The sequence below is a fragment of the Sebastes fasciatus genome, chromosome 14 (genome assembly GCF_043250625.1).
Source record: "Sebastes fasciatus isolate fSebFas1 chromosome 14, fSebFas1.pri, whole genome shotgun sequence".
Lineage (NCBI taxonomy): Eukaryota > Metazoa > Chordata > Actinopteri > Perciformes > Sebastidae > Sebastes > Sebastes fasciatus.
Window position 1 is genome coordinate 15,346,496 of NC_133808.1, and position 13,566 is coordinate 15,360,061.

Here is a 13,566-nt window from a genome sequence, read left to right on the forward strand (position 1 = left end):
ATATCTTTCCTCATTAACTACACTGGAAAGCATTATTTGCTGAAGGCTGTGCGCTGCGGGCCGGCGGCGAGTGCATCAAAACAGTTCTTTCAAGTTCTTCCTTGTGTTAAGTATTGTGCAACTACACAACTCCTAACAAGCCAAAAGACTGAGAGGACCCGCCACCAGCGTGCGTTAGCTCCGGTATGCTGATGAAGCTCCTAGCAAATTTATGTAAGACACTATTTCAGTTGTTCACTGTTGACTGGATAATTGACAGGCTATTGTTGGTTGACTGCCAACATTTCCTAGATTTCCCAAAAGACATGTCAAATTTGTCCAGTCAGCCGCTTAAAGACTTCACCCGTTTTGACAAGGATTGTTTCACTTTTCTAAAAACAAAAACCTATGCCTTTTGAATAATTTGAAAGATGTCATAATGGAATAAAAAAACAGCTTTTAAGCATACCAAGTTATTTTGAACTGCTCTTTTACAGCATGTGCTTGACCCAAACCTTATTTTAGTAGTCTACCAACAGCCCTGTGATTGTGAGTTTTGCAGTACTTGAAAATCCCTGTACATACAGCAGACCAAAACCTTGTTGAACATTTCATAGTCAACTGAAAATATCTAGCAGATATTCTGCTGATACAACAGGTAATACACTCGAATGAAGCCCTGTTGAAATTTGACAGTGGACTTTCAAATCAAACTGATTCAAAGGTTTTGTACATCAATCTTTATCTATACCGACACATCCCCAACTAGAAAGGTGCACTCAGTAGAGTGCAGATCTCTGCCAGGCGTGTCTGCAAACGACCACTGCTGTAATGTTTGATTGAATGAATACAAACCGAAATTGCCCCCCGTCTACACCTCAAGCAAATCAGACACGTTTTTCACTCGCACGTCTCATGCTACAGATATGATCTCATTTTAATCTATGCAGCTGTCTGCACCGACTCCGTGCAGCCAAACTGCAGTTGTGTAACGCTTCATGTCGACTGTTTAATGCTTCGATAACACTTTCAATGAAACCTATGTCTATAATGTATTATAAACATACTCATAATGTGTTATAATCTGCTTCTAGCACTGCGTAATTATAGTTACAAGCACTCGTAAATATTCATAATGCGTCATAACAATAATCATAACACATTATGAAGCATTTTATAAAATGACTTATAAGGTCAATCATCATAATAGTTGATATTGCTGGCCACTCGCTGACATTTTTTGCAAGGATCATAGTGTATTATAATTTCTATAGTTTTAATACATTCATCTTTTTATAAAGCATTATAATCACTGTTATAATGTGATTGTAAATTACTCCAAGTGGTCATTAGGTGCTTCAAGTGAAGTAATGACATTCCTTAGGCAGATATAATACATTACAAGCTGGTCACTAAGTGGTCATTGTTTGCTTTAGGTAAAGTGAAAACAAATTTTTACAAAATGATTTTATTTTTTGAAGGGGTCATACCAGAAATTGAGTATTCCAATTTGACACAACTTTTTGATGATGAACAACTGAATTATTACATTTCACTAATTTAATTTTTCCCCAAAAAGTGTCTCAACTTTCAACCGTTAAGAGATAAGGGAGAGCAAGAGAGAGGAGGGCTATTAAACAGTTAATAAAATATGTTTTTAAAAAATGTGAATAACTGCAACCACGAGAGGTCCTTGAGCATACAGTCCTATATGAGCACAAAACATATTAGGCTGATGGGTCCAGTAGTATGCGAGATTAGCTGTGGACAGACAGATACGACACACACGATTGAATACATAATCTACTGGCGGAGATAATATTTATATTCAAGGTTAAAGCAACTGTATATTTATTAATAGGGATTTTATGTCACAACTCCAGTCAGCTCCTAACATTCCTTCTGTTTTCTCTGTCATAATACTATTATATAACTCTACCTCATTCTAGATCCAGCCACTTATGCCCTGCAGTAACCCCTTTTCTGCCATGTCCATCACCTGACCCTCCCCTCCCACATACTCACCTGCTTACTATTTCTCAGCCTAGCAGTATATATACCGACCTATCTCCATTTATTCTTTCTCAGATTGTCTAGTTTGCGTCTGCCCTAGCATTACAGCCTTTGTTTCTGCCTGCGTGATTCGTATCCTGCATCCTGCCTCGATAAGTTTGGCTAAAGTTTGGCTGGCTATGACCCTCTCCTGCTTTTAGAACTCAGTAAACGAGAACATTTATTTGACTCTGATTATCTTTGTGTGGTGCTTTTGGGTTCAAGCTTGTTGTGCGTCTGAGCCAATACATTTTAAGACTTCTATGAAATTTAAGGGTCCCATATTATGCTCATTTTCAGGTTCATACTTGTATTATGTGTTTCTACTAGAACATGTTTACATGCTGTAATGTTCAAAAAAACCTTTATTTTCCTCATACTGTCGGCCTGAATACGCCTGTATTTACCCTCTGTCTGAAACACTCCGTTTTAGCGCATTTTAACGGAATTGCGACTGAATTGCAACAGAATTGCGTTGCTAGGCAACAGTTTGGGTCCATGTGTACTTCCTGTCAGCTGATGACATTCACATACACTGCAACCAGGAATAAACTGGGACACATTTAGAATATTTATGTTTAAAATTGTGTAAAGGGTCTAAATATTGCATATGTGACATGACGAATGGGTAGAAATCCTGACAGCTTGTTTCAAATTCAGAGTTTCTGAATATGGGCTGTGTGTATTTCCCTTTGAGTTGAGTGTTTCGATACTTTCACAGTATTTATATAGGACTTAAACATGCTTTATAATAAAAAAAACATGAAAATCTCACTTTTTTATAATATGGGACCTTTAAGACAGTTAACAAACCCCCATTTTTAGCCACGCTACTGGCATGTCTCTACATGGAAATGTCGGTCGGTTGGTCGTTCAGTCCACCACTTTAGTCCTGACTGAAATATCTCAACAACTACTGGATTGCCATGAATTTTCACTTTCACTTATCCAGTGAAATATCTTTACTTGATGGATTGGCACTTTTTTTTTTACTGATATTCATGGTTCCCAGACTATGAATCCTAATGATTTTTATGATCTCCTGACTTTTCCTCTCTCACCACCATGAGGTTCACATTTTTGTGGTTTTAAGTGAAATGTGTCGAAAGCTATTGGATGGATTACCATTAAATATGCGTTCTGTGTGGGCTGGTGTGGGTATCTCTTGCGCACGCCAGATATAGTACTGCGGCAGATTGCATTATAGCCTGTAATTTCTTTTTGATTTGGACCCGTGGTTTTCAAATCCTTTGTCAGGTGGTATTTGATTTATTTGATAGGCGTGATTCAATAGTAACGCGCATCTTTGCGGATCTTTCTATCATGCATTCTTTAAACAATATGAATGCTTAATGATATTGTCACCCGTGGTCAAAAAGAGATTGTTTCATTGTCATGCTCGAGCACTGCACCACAAACGCTTTCAAACTTATATTTTAATAATATATCTAAAACAAAAGAAAAAGAGCGGATTTGAAATACTGGCATAAATCTAAGTTCACTAACAAAACCAAAAAGCACTGTGCTTTTACTAAACACAATGTCATATAGCTGAGGTTAGCACTAAAATGGTTGAGAGCACATCCAAAGATAACACTGCCGCTCCCTGATGAATCTTGAACACAGCTGGATCTGCTTCTGCAGCATCAGCTACAGCGACTCAGGTGACTGCAGGCCTGACTCACTCCATCACTCAACACAACACTCAATCACTGTGACACGGAGGAGAAAAGACAATCCCCTTCACATGTAGGCTAGTTGACACATTGTGATGGCCTTAGTTGAAAGATCAAAAAAAATCTTTTCTATGTTCATGAAACACAAAGCAAGCTAGTAGCTTGACTGTGTGTGTAGAGAAAAAGATAGATTTCCTTGCAATCTGGTCGTAAGTCTGTATTTTTGTTTATTGTCACAGAAAAACGTGAACTTACCACCAGATTTACAGACGAGCTGCTCTACTGAAAACACAGTACATTCTTGTGGCGACACACTCAGGTGTAAACTAGGTGATCGCACCTCTGGAAAGCATGAAAAAATACATTTGCATCTATTTTGTAACACCAGAGCCACCTGCTGCAGCTGAGCTCACTGAGTATGTGAGGAACCTCTTCCTAGTTGATGCTAAATGTGGCTCCTCCTCGTAGCAAACTGATGAAAAGGTAATAGATTTAAAGTGATGTTAAAATCAATACAAATTCTTTAACAGTGTGTGATGACAAATCAATCTCCACACCGGTTTGCAAAATGAAAAACTCAAAAGAATGTTACATGAATAATTCAAAGACACTATTTTAGATTTCACAATGTCCGTTAATAATTCATCACATATCCTGCATATTTGAAAATACCTGAGTTTGTGTGGAGGTTTACATGCATATTTTTAGTATCCTTTAATTCAAAAATTCAGGATGTAACAGAGGAAAAGAAAAACAAAACATGTAGAAGAACTAGATGTCCTTTTAGTGTCTTAAACCTGCAGTTGGCAGAATGTTTTTGGCATCATTGGGCCAAAAATCCATAATAACCTTTTAGCATATTGTAATTTAAGTGTTCTGAGGGATAACTACGCTTCTGCACCTCCTCATGGCTCTGTTTTCAGGTGTTAAAAAATTGAGCTGGTGATGCGAGACTTTGGCCAATCACAGGTCATTTCAGACAGACAGCGCTCCTACTGGCAGCTGTCAATCACTCGCGAACTCCGATCAAACGGTTAAACTAGGCAGCGCTGATCAAATATGAATCAACATTCTGTTACTGTAATGCCTATTTCTCTCCTCAAATGTTTTCAGAAACATCTTGTAGTGTACTGTTTAGCTGTAAAATTAGAAAGTTTGCTCCGGCTGTGTGGGCGGTGCTTGGTATTTCCTCAACTGATCTCAACATGGATTCCGGGTCACAAACTTTCTCATTTTACAGCTAAACAGTACACTACAAGATGCTTCTAAAAACATTTGAGGAGAGAAATGGGTATTACAGTAACAGAATATTGATTCATATTTGATCAGCGCTGCCTAATTTGACCGTTTGATCGGAGTTTGAGAGTGATTGACAGCTGCTCAGAGACGGCAAGGCTCTAGCTCGGCTCTGATTGGTTGTTTTCCTCCAGTCTGTGAAGTCTTGCAGATGCCATTAGGAGCACCGGAGGACATTGAGGCACGTTCTTTCAGATGACCTGTCTCGTGTACTATACTGTCAGGATATAGTGACCGTTTTATAAAAATAACTTTTTTTTAAATCATATTTGTTCCAATTCTACGCACCGCAGCTTTAATAATATCATGCCATGAATTACTCCAAACCGTTCAAAGACGGCTGTGGATTCCTAGAAGATGATGAACTCATGCGAACAGATCACAACAAACTTCCTCCTCTTTAATCAGAGTGTTGATTGTGATCTTGACAGGCTCTTTTACCCACAGGGAGGATTCTCCCACTGGTTACAACACAGTTAAACTGCTCACCTAGCCACTGGCTACCACATCAAAGCCGCATCCACTCAAAGGAAAACAGTCAAGCAGGGAAAAGGTTAGTTGCTATAGCAACTTATACCACTTCTTGTATGGTCTCTCACACTACAATTTTATTATTAGGACAGAAGCATATTAACTACATTAATCAACCTAAATCGTTGCTCGTGCAGCAACAACACCTGCTGTGATTAGTGCAGCTTTCATTTATGGACTCTTGTTAATTTACAGTATATTAAACATAAATATACTATGCATTAGCTAGATTGTTTTTACATTTTTCTTACTGTATATACAGTATGGTTCAGTTCAGATAATCTATTTTTGAACATGCGATTTTTTCATACATGTATGTATAAATCACATTCATCCTGCATACATGTCCCTTCTCCCTGTTCCCTGGAGACTGAATTTCTATGCCACAGGAGGATGCCAACATCAAATATTCACACTTGGCTTTACCACACTCGAAATAAGAGCGTCCTTGGGAGTCTGACATCTCCTGTATAATTAAGTTGTCCGGATTAAAGCAGGAACGGAGCCTAATCAGCAGCAGGATACGTTGATAAGCAATAAGCCACGAAGACGGAAATTATTAAAACCCCTTTCTGATCAGGAGGTCCCGTAATGCATCAATCCCGAGGAATGAGGTCAACCACTTTGCCATACAGTCAAATCCATTAAATATGTGGTTTTGACAGCTGTAGAAACCTGCGTCGGCTTAGAACGGTTCATGAGCAGTACAGTGAGGGAGCGAGACAACAACAAATGTCCTGCATTCGTACAGTACAGAGTGTCATTGATTTTTAGTTTGTTACTTCTGGGAATGTAAGAAAATATCTGTGTAATACAAGACCGCTTTGGAACTGCAGTTTCTTTAAGACTTTCTGGGTAACTTAAAATAGCTCCTATTTTTCAATCTCTCTTTTGAATGTGGAGCTTCCTTACTGTTTTTGTTGCGTGTCCCCTTGGTAAACCCTCTTATCTACTGTGCACTCCGGCCTTTTGATAGATCAACACCCATTTAAAATGTTCCTATCAGTCCGTTAGCAGCACTTTGGCACCTACTGTAGCGCAGAAAATTGTCCTTCTTGCACACCACTTTCTGTCAAGATGGCCGTTAGTCATTATTTGTCATGAGGTGGATATGACTCAGGAATGCAATATTCATATTTGATTCAACTGACTCTACTCTGTAAATGAATACTATTACAATACACCGGCACAATCCCCATCTTCTTTTTTTCCCCTGCCATCGCCTCGGTCATGAAATGGAAATGTTCTATAACAATGTGCAGCAGAGCACGATGTTGTTGCAATGTCAAGGCAATGTGAGTGTACTGTAAAAATCATCAATTATTTATAAAAAGGAAGTTGGAACATTGGAAAGATTTTAAATTTCTCCGGCTCTCTCATCGACTGTCATCCCCAGCATGATGTAGTAAGAACAGAATTCATTTGTGTGCGTTAGTGTGCCGCTTCTGCGTCTGTCTCTGTGTTTACCTGGTCCCCAAGTGTTCGAGATAATGTAATTAATCATTACGCAATAGTTAACCCATCACTTTAAATTTGTCTACCAGGGTTACTAGGGTCTAATTACAGACTAAAATATGTACTCCCATTAAGCAGAAGATGGTTTCCGTGCACTTAAAGCGAAGGGATGTGGACACGTTTTAATTCAGGCTCAGGGGTTGGCTGCATGTGCATCACTCTGTGGAGCGTCATTAAAGGATAATGCACTTCTTCATTTCATGAGAGACATTCTGATTACGCTATTTTGCAATTCTATCTTACATTAAATGCAGCTTTGAGATAAAAAAAAAAAATCTGATTACATAGAATAGAGGAACTGTTTTAACGTCAGAGGCATGTGTGATTCATGGTTGGATGCTTGTTCCAGTTCCTGATGTTGCAATTCCTGCATCACCTCCTTTGTGGCATTTCTGCTTCTATTTATGATAGCTCATACATAACATAAATACACGATAGATTTGTCAAACAGAAAGAACCCCATGTCCTCGAGTCTCATTTCAACTGCCAACATTAAATATAGCGTTAACCAGGAAGCTAAATGTCTGTTTGCTTGATGAGCTTCTAGTGTGACAGACAGGGGGGAAAAAGGCAGGATAAACACGGACATGATGAGAAGAGCCTTTCAGTATTCCTTTTTCTGCTGTGGGCATTTAGTATCTCAGCACAGGACATGGTCATTAATGGAGATTTATTCGGAATAAACCAAGAAAGTCCCATAGACGAAGACGGATATTGTAAAGCCGCCTGAGGCAAATATGTGATTTGTGATATTAGGTTATAAATAAAATTGACTTGACATTTGATTTGAAATTTGAACATTATACAACAATCTCTGTCATTAATAGAGGAGAAATGGCATTGTATGCATTTATAAATCTTCTATGTGTCAAAATTGTATGTAGCATTTTGAAATAACTGATTGAATTAAATTAAACATGGTGGGGTTAATATTATTACGGTGCTATCATATTTGGAATAGCTTAACATTCAAATATCAACAAAGCTCAAGAGCTATTATTGTTATTATTACATCATTTTACCAACCTGGGTAACAGATTATTGTCAGGGCATACAACATTATTAATTTGTGATTAATTGCATGATTGTCCATAGTTAATTGCAAATTAATCGCACATTTTTTATCTGTTCAAAATGTACCTTGAAGGGAGATTTGTCAAGTATTTAATACTCATATCAACATGGGAGTGGGCAGATACGCTTGCTTTATGCAAATATATGTATATATTTATTATTGGACATCAATTAACAACACAAAACAATGACAAATATTGTCCAGAAACCGTCACAGGTTCTGCATTTAGCATACAAAAATATGCTCAAATCATAACATGGCTTGCCCCAAACAGCATGTGATTATCATAAAGTGGACAGGTCTGTAAAGGGGAGACTCGTGGGTACCCATAGAACCCATTTTCATTCACAAATCTTGAGCTCAGAGGTCAAGGGACCCCTTTGAAAATGGCCATGCAAGTTTTTCCTCACCCAAATTTAGGGCCATTTGAATGTTATTCAGCCTCCTTCACGACAAGCTATGACATGGTTGGTAATGGATTCCTTAGGTTTTCTAGTTTCATATGATACCAGTATCTTCACTCTAGCTTCAAAACTGAGCCCGCTACAACCTAAAAATCGCAAGCTGTGTTAATACGTTAAAGAAATTAGTGCCGTTAAAATAAATTTGCATTAACACGTTATCCAGTTAACTTTGACAGCCCTATTAATGCATTGACAAACAGGGTACTGTTTAATTAGGTCCTGAACATGCTGCCATCATGACACATTTTACTTGATGACTCTATGCTCTTGAATATGACTATCTAAATGTGCCCAAAATAAGGATGTCATTGATCCATGCCAAAATTGCAACTCCTGGGGGTGTCAGTTGCAGCTGTTTCTCATCTTCACCCATCCTGCAGAGTAAGCATCCTGAATCCTGATATGTGTCAGACTGAAGTTTGAAAGCAGTGACTCAGCTGTTGTTAAAAAGTTTTTAAGTGCAGATAATTGAAAGAGAATACATGAACCCATGTAAATTCATCCATCTATTCATCTGAAGCTCTCAAAATAGGCTTGCAAAAACCTGTAGGTGTTCTTGTGTATCATTTGGGAGTGCCTTGTGTTTTACAGGTAATGTTAAGCGTGCAAAGCCACATCTGAAGGTACGTAATGAAGTGTTTTGCTTGTAGCCTATATGTCCTTTTTACTTTTTTTGCATTTTATCAAGAATTTGAAGGTCAAACAGGCATTTTTCCCCACTTAAGTGACTTCATTGTTTTATTTTCACAGATAATACTTTAAAGATGCACTAATTAGTATCTTCTTATATTAAACATTTTTTTATGTAATGCAACTTGTATTGGCCGTCGCCAGCTTGGTTTTTGGCCGTCGCCATGTTCTCGTCACCAGAAGGCTGAATAAGACATTTTTAGGCGACCAAAAACATTATAATTAACTTTCATGAACTGAAAACACACTGTGAAAAGGTTAAAGTTGTAAGACGAAAACACAACAACTCCCAGACCGGACAACGCCGTGGTAGCGACCTGTCAATCACAAGGTAGCCACGCCCTAAAGCATACCCTGCTTTATGGTCTATTTGACTCTAAATGGGACCATAATTTACTAAATGAATATCATGCTGTATTGAAGAAGACTTGAAACTAGTGATTGAGACCATAAACTCATGTTCACAATGTTTGAGGTAATAAATCAAGTGAGAAGTAGGCTCATTTTCTCATAGACTTCTATACAATCAGACTTCTATACAATCAGGAGGTTGCCGCCTGATACAGAGTCCTGTAGTTGCGTTTGAAACGTCACATGCATCAACCACCGGGGGCAGTACACCTTGAGTGGTTACTCTGCCAAAAATGCAACATAAGTTACGTATCTGTATACAGTGCACCCATACAAACTGTGGGCTCAGTTTCTGTAAAGAAGACAGTTAACAGTGTCGTCTGAGACTGGCTTTTGTCTTTCGCATCAAGTCCAAACTGTGCATCCATCATTTCCTGTGAATCCCTTCTGCACATTTGAATGCCGCAAGGCGGCTCCATCAGCAACAATGAAACTACAATATAGAGAGACAATTACAGTGTGCAAATGCACAGAACGGCTTTTGCTGAAAAAATGCCGGCTATAAATAGTATCAAAATTGGGATTTGATATAATGAGAAACATAAATATTATAACGCCATGTAGCATGCAATAAACCCAAACTGACCTTGAAATGCCTTCTGATAAGTCAGCCAGAATTTACATGATTATGGAGTTTTATAACGACATGGCCCCTTCGCAAATGCCATGGTTGAACTGTATTACATTGACTCTGCTGTACACTTCCACTGTGTTTAGTGAGCTTACATCAATCCTGCTTTGAGCAAAAGTGATCTGTGTGACCAAATGATGAGTGTAGAGGGACAGCGATGCCGTTATGCAACGCAGTGCTGCAAGTGTCATCCTGAACTTATCTCACACAGGGAGGGGGGTACACATAATGTTAATTAGCTCGAAAACACAAGCTAATTAACAATACCTTCATCTTTTACAAGCTTGCTAAAAATAGTCCCTGCAGTATGATCGAGGGGATTTTTAATCAAAACAGAATATGCTTTAATTACTGGAATTTCTCCATCGCAAATGTTTATTTCTATTGAACTTTTGAACTGAGTAGCCAAGCTGCATGTTATCATTATTACTGTTGTTTGTGTTCGACCTTCTTTCTTTGATAAGCCCTCTGGTCATGATGGACCCTCTCATGGGCCAGCTGTTTCTATGGATAGCGTAAATGAACTAAATTCATCCTGACAAGCAAGATTTGCACACAAATGGAATTCTTTAGCGTCCCACTGCTACGTTATGTCAAATGCTTTAAAGGACCAGTGTGTAGGATTTGGCAGCATCTAGCATTATGGTTGCAAATTGCAACCAACTGAGTACCCCTCCACTCATTCGTGCAAAACAAAATGTTCATTGTCACGACAAGACAAGACATACAGAAAGGCAGGCACTTAATCTAGATACAAAAAGATCAACAATATCACATAGAAAACAATTAGGTATTACATTTTCTTTTATAAAATATAGCTGACAGTTTTCAGAGCAACTTATAATGAGAAGGCTCTAGGCTGTAGTATAGTATAGTATAGTAATAATATCACAGTCTAATTAGCTTCCAACAAAGCTACAGTACTTAAACTTGTGTTTGATTTAAATTGTGTTCTTGTTAACATTAAAAGAGTGACTTACAGTACAAGACTAATAACCAGGATTTGCAATGTATGTGAAGTTTTATCTTAAAAGGTACAGTGTGTGGGATTTGGCGACCTCTAGTGGTGTGGTTGCAGATTGCAACCAACTGAGTACCCATCCGCTCACTCCTCCCTTTCCAACACTGCATAACATGAACCGCAAAGTGCAAAACCGTGGTAACGCCGTTCGCCTCGCACAGAGGCCATCCTTACCATAATAACACTACTTTAGGAGCAACAGAAGTCAGACGGCGGCTGGCGGTACCACGGTTTTGCACTCTGCGGCTCACGTTACCACAGTTTCACAAGTGTGTTGGAGAACTACGGTGGCCTTCAGGTAACATAAAAACGTGAAGGGCTCTTGCTAGAGCCAGTGTTTGGTTTATGGCGGACTCTGTGAAGAGGACCTGCTCCCTATATAGATATAAACAGTTGGTTAAGCCAACAAAAACACAACCATTCTAAGTTTCAAGTGATTATACACTAATGAAAACATGGTTATGAATATTAAATTCCATTTATGTTACTAGTGTCCTAGAGGAACAAGTCCTAAAATCTGGAAATTAGTTGGCATTTTAGCATTTACGGTTCCCTTGTCTGGTAGTCAGTGGGGGTTTTTTAATGGGTTTTTAGTTAGCGGCCTGAAATAAGATCTGTGGTTAACATGAGCTGAAGAGATTTTAACGTCAGTCATCAGTAAATATCCCACTCGTGAATTTTGAAGCCTTTATGTCTTAAAAAAGGCAGTTACTAACTAGTGGCTAAATGATACTACTAAACGTCATCACACTGACTCGTCCGCCTTTACAGCCTCATTGTGTATTCTCACGTTCATGCGACCGTGATGTAGTTTGTTTATAGAATAACATTAGCTTTTTACTTCTGGCGATTGCATTCCCACTTGACAAATCGTAAAAGTGATGTTCATTTGTGAAGATTATCTTGCTGAACAAAATGTGAAATTAGCAAAAATGTGTGTTCGCGACACACCTTATGTTCTGCAATAATCCAAAAGCCAATGGAAAAATCACACTGGCTTTTTGTCGAGGGAACCCAGGGCGATGCTAACTTCCTGGTTGGCCTACAAAAATACATCATCCCTGGAGCACTCTATAGATCCCCCGAAATGTTACACACTGCTCCTTTAATAGAATGTCAGTGCCTCTGGTTAGATGGTCATATCATATATCATATCATATCATATATTTCTATGGGAGACTAGCTGGAGTAATAGTGCATTTCATTCTTCCCAAATATCCTCTTTATTTTTTTTTAAGGTGCCAAAAATACAACACTAATAATCCAAATCCACTGTGTTCTCGAGATGAAAAGGTTTTATCCCCTTCCATAAACGAGAAACCAAACGGCAAATCTTGAACTTGGTTAAGTTAATAAAGGCCTATCAATAGCAGCAAAGACAAGTGCTGAATGCAAAAACTCACCCTATCAGTCGCGTCCCAGCAGCAGTTGCTTCAGCAGAGTGTGTGTGTGTTTGGAATCTTAAAGGCAAGGATCCAGACACATTATTGAGTGCCACCGAAGGGGTCAGAAAGGAAGTGGCACTGAGAGAGGGTGATACAGAGACATTCAGGAGTGGAGTTAGCACCGTCATCGTGCAAAATTGCGATGGGGTTCATTTGTCGTCACTCTCCGGGGAAAATCATTTGCGCTCAAACTCGATTAAGTCTATGAAGTGGATTTTTTTCTGTGACAAGTAGTAGTAGGGGCGTTGCATAAATGATTAAAGGATATGTGACATTAGGATTTGTCTGTCTCACACAATAAGGAATTACAGTAGACAGACAGTAGTATCTCTGTGTTGAGATGACTTAAGAAATGTTGATGCAAATGTAGGCTACATAACAGACTGCGCTGGATTAGTTTCCAGGCTGCAAAAGAATTGAAATGCAAATAAGACAGGGATTACTGAGAGGAGCATTCAGTCTACCAGAGCCTCCTCCATTAACGGGTGAAATACTGGTCACGTTTGAAAACAGTGTCTAAGCCTAATGATTATTCTCTAGTTACTTTTGTTTATAGCAAGTTAATAACTCACTACATTTCTTGTCATCAGTGAGTCATGAACAAATAAGACACCGGTTGACACCTTGCTCGGTAGATTACTCAGAAATACAGTACAACAAATAGCATAACGATCCGATCTAAGCCGATAATCGTTCCCATTAGTCCACACACTCTGATGAAACTAGTGCAATGTGGCAGGCGGTCCCTATTCCCCAAACATGTTTGCCCTTGTTAGTGTC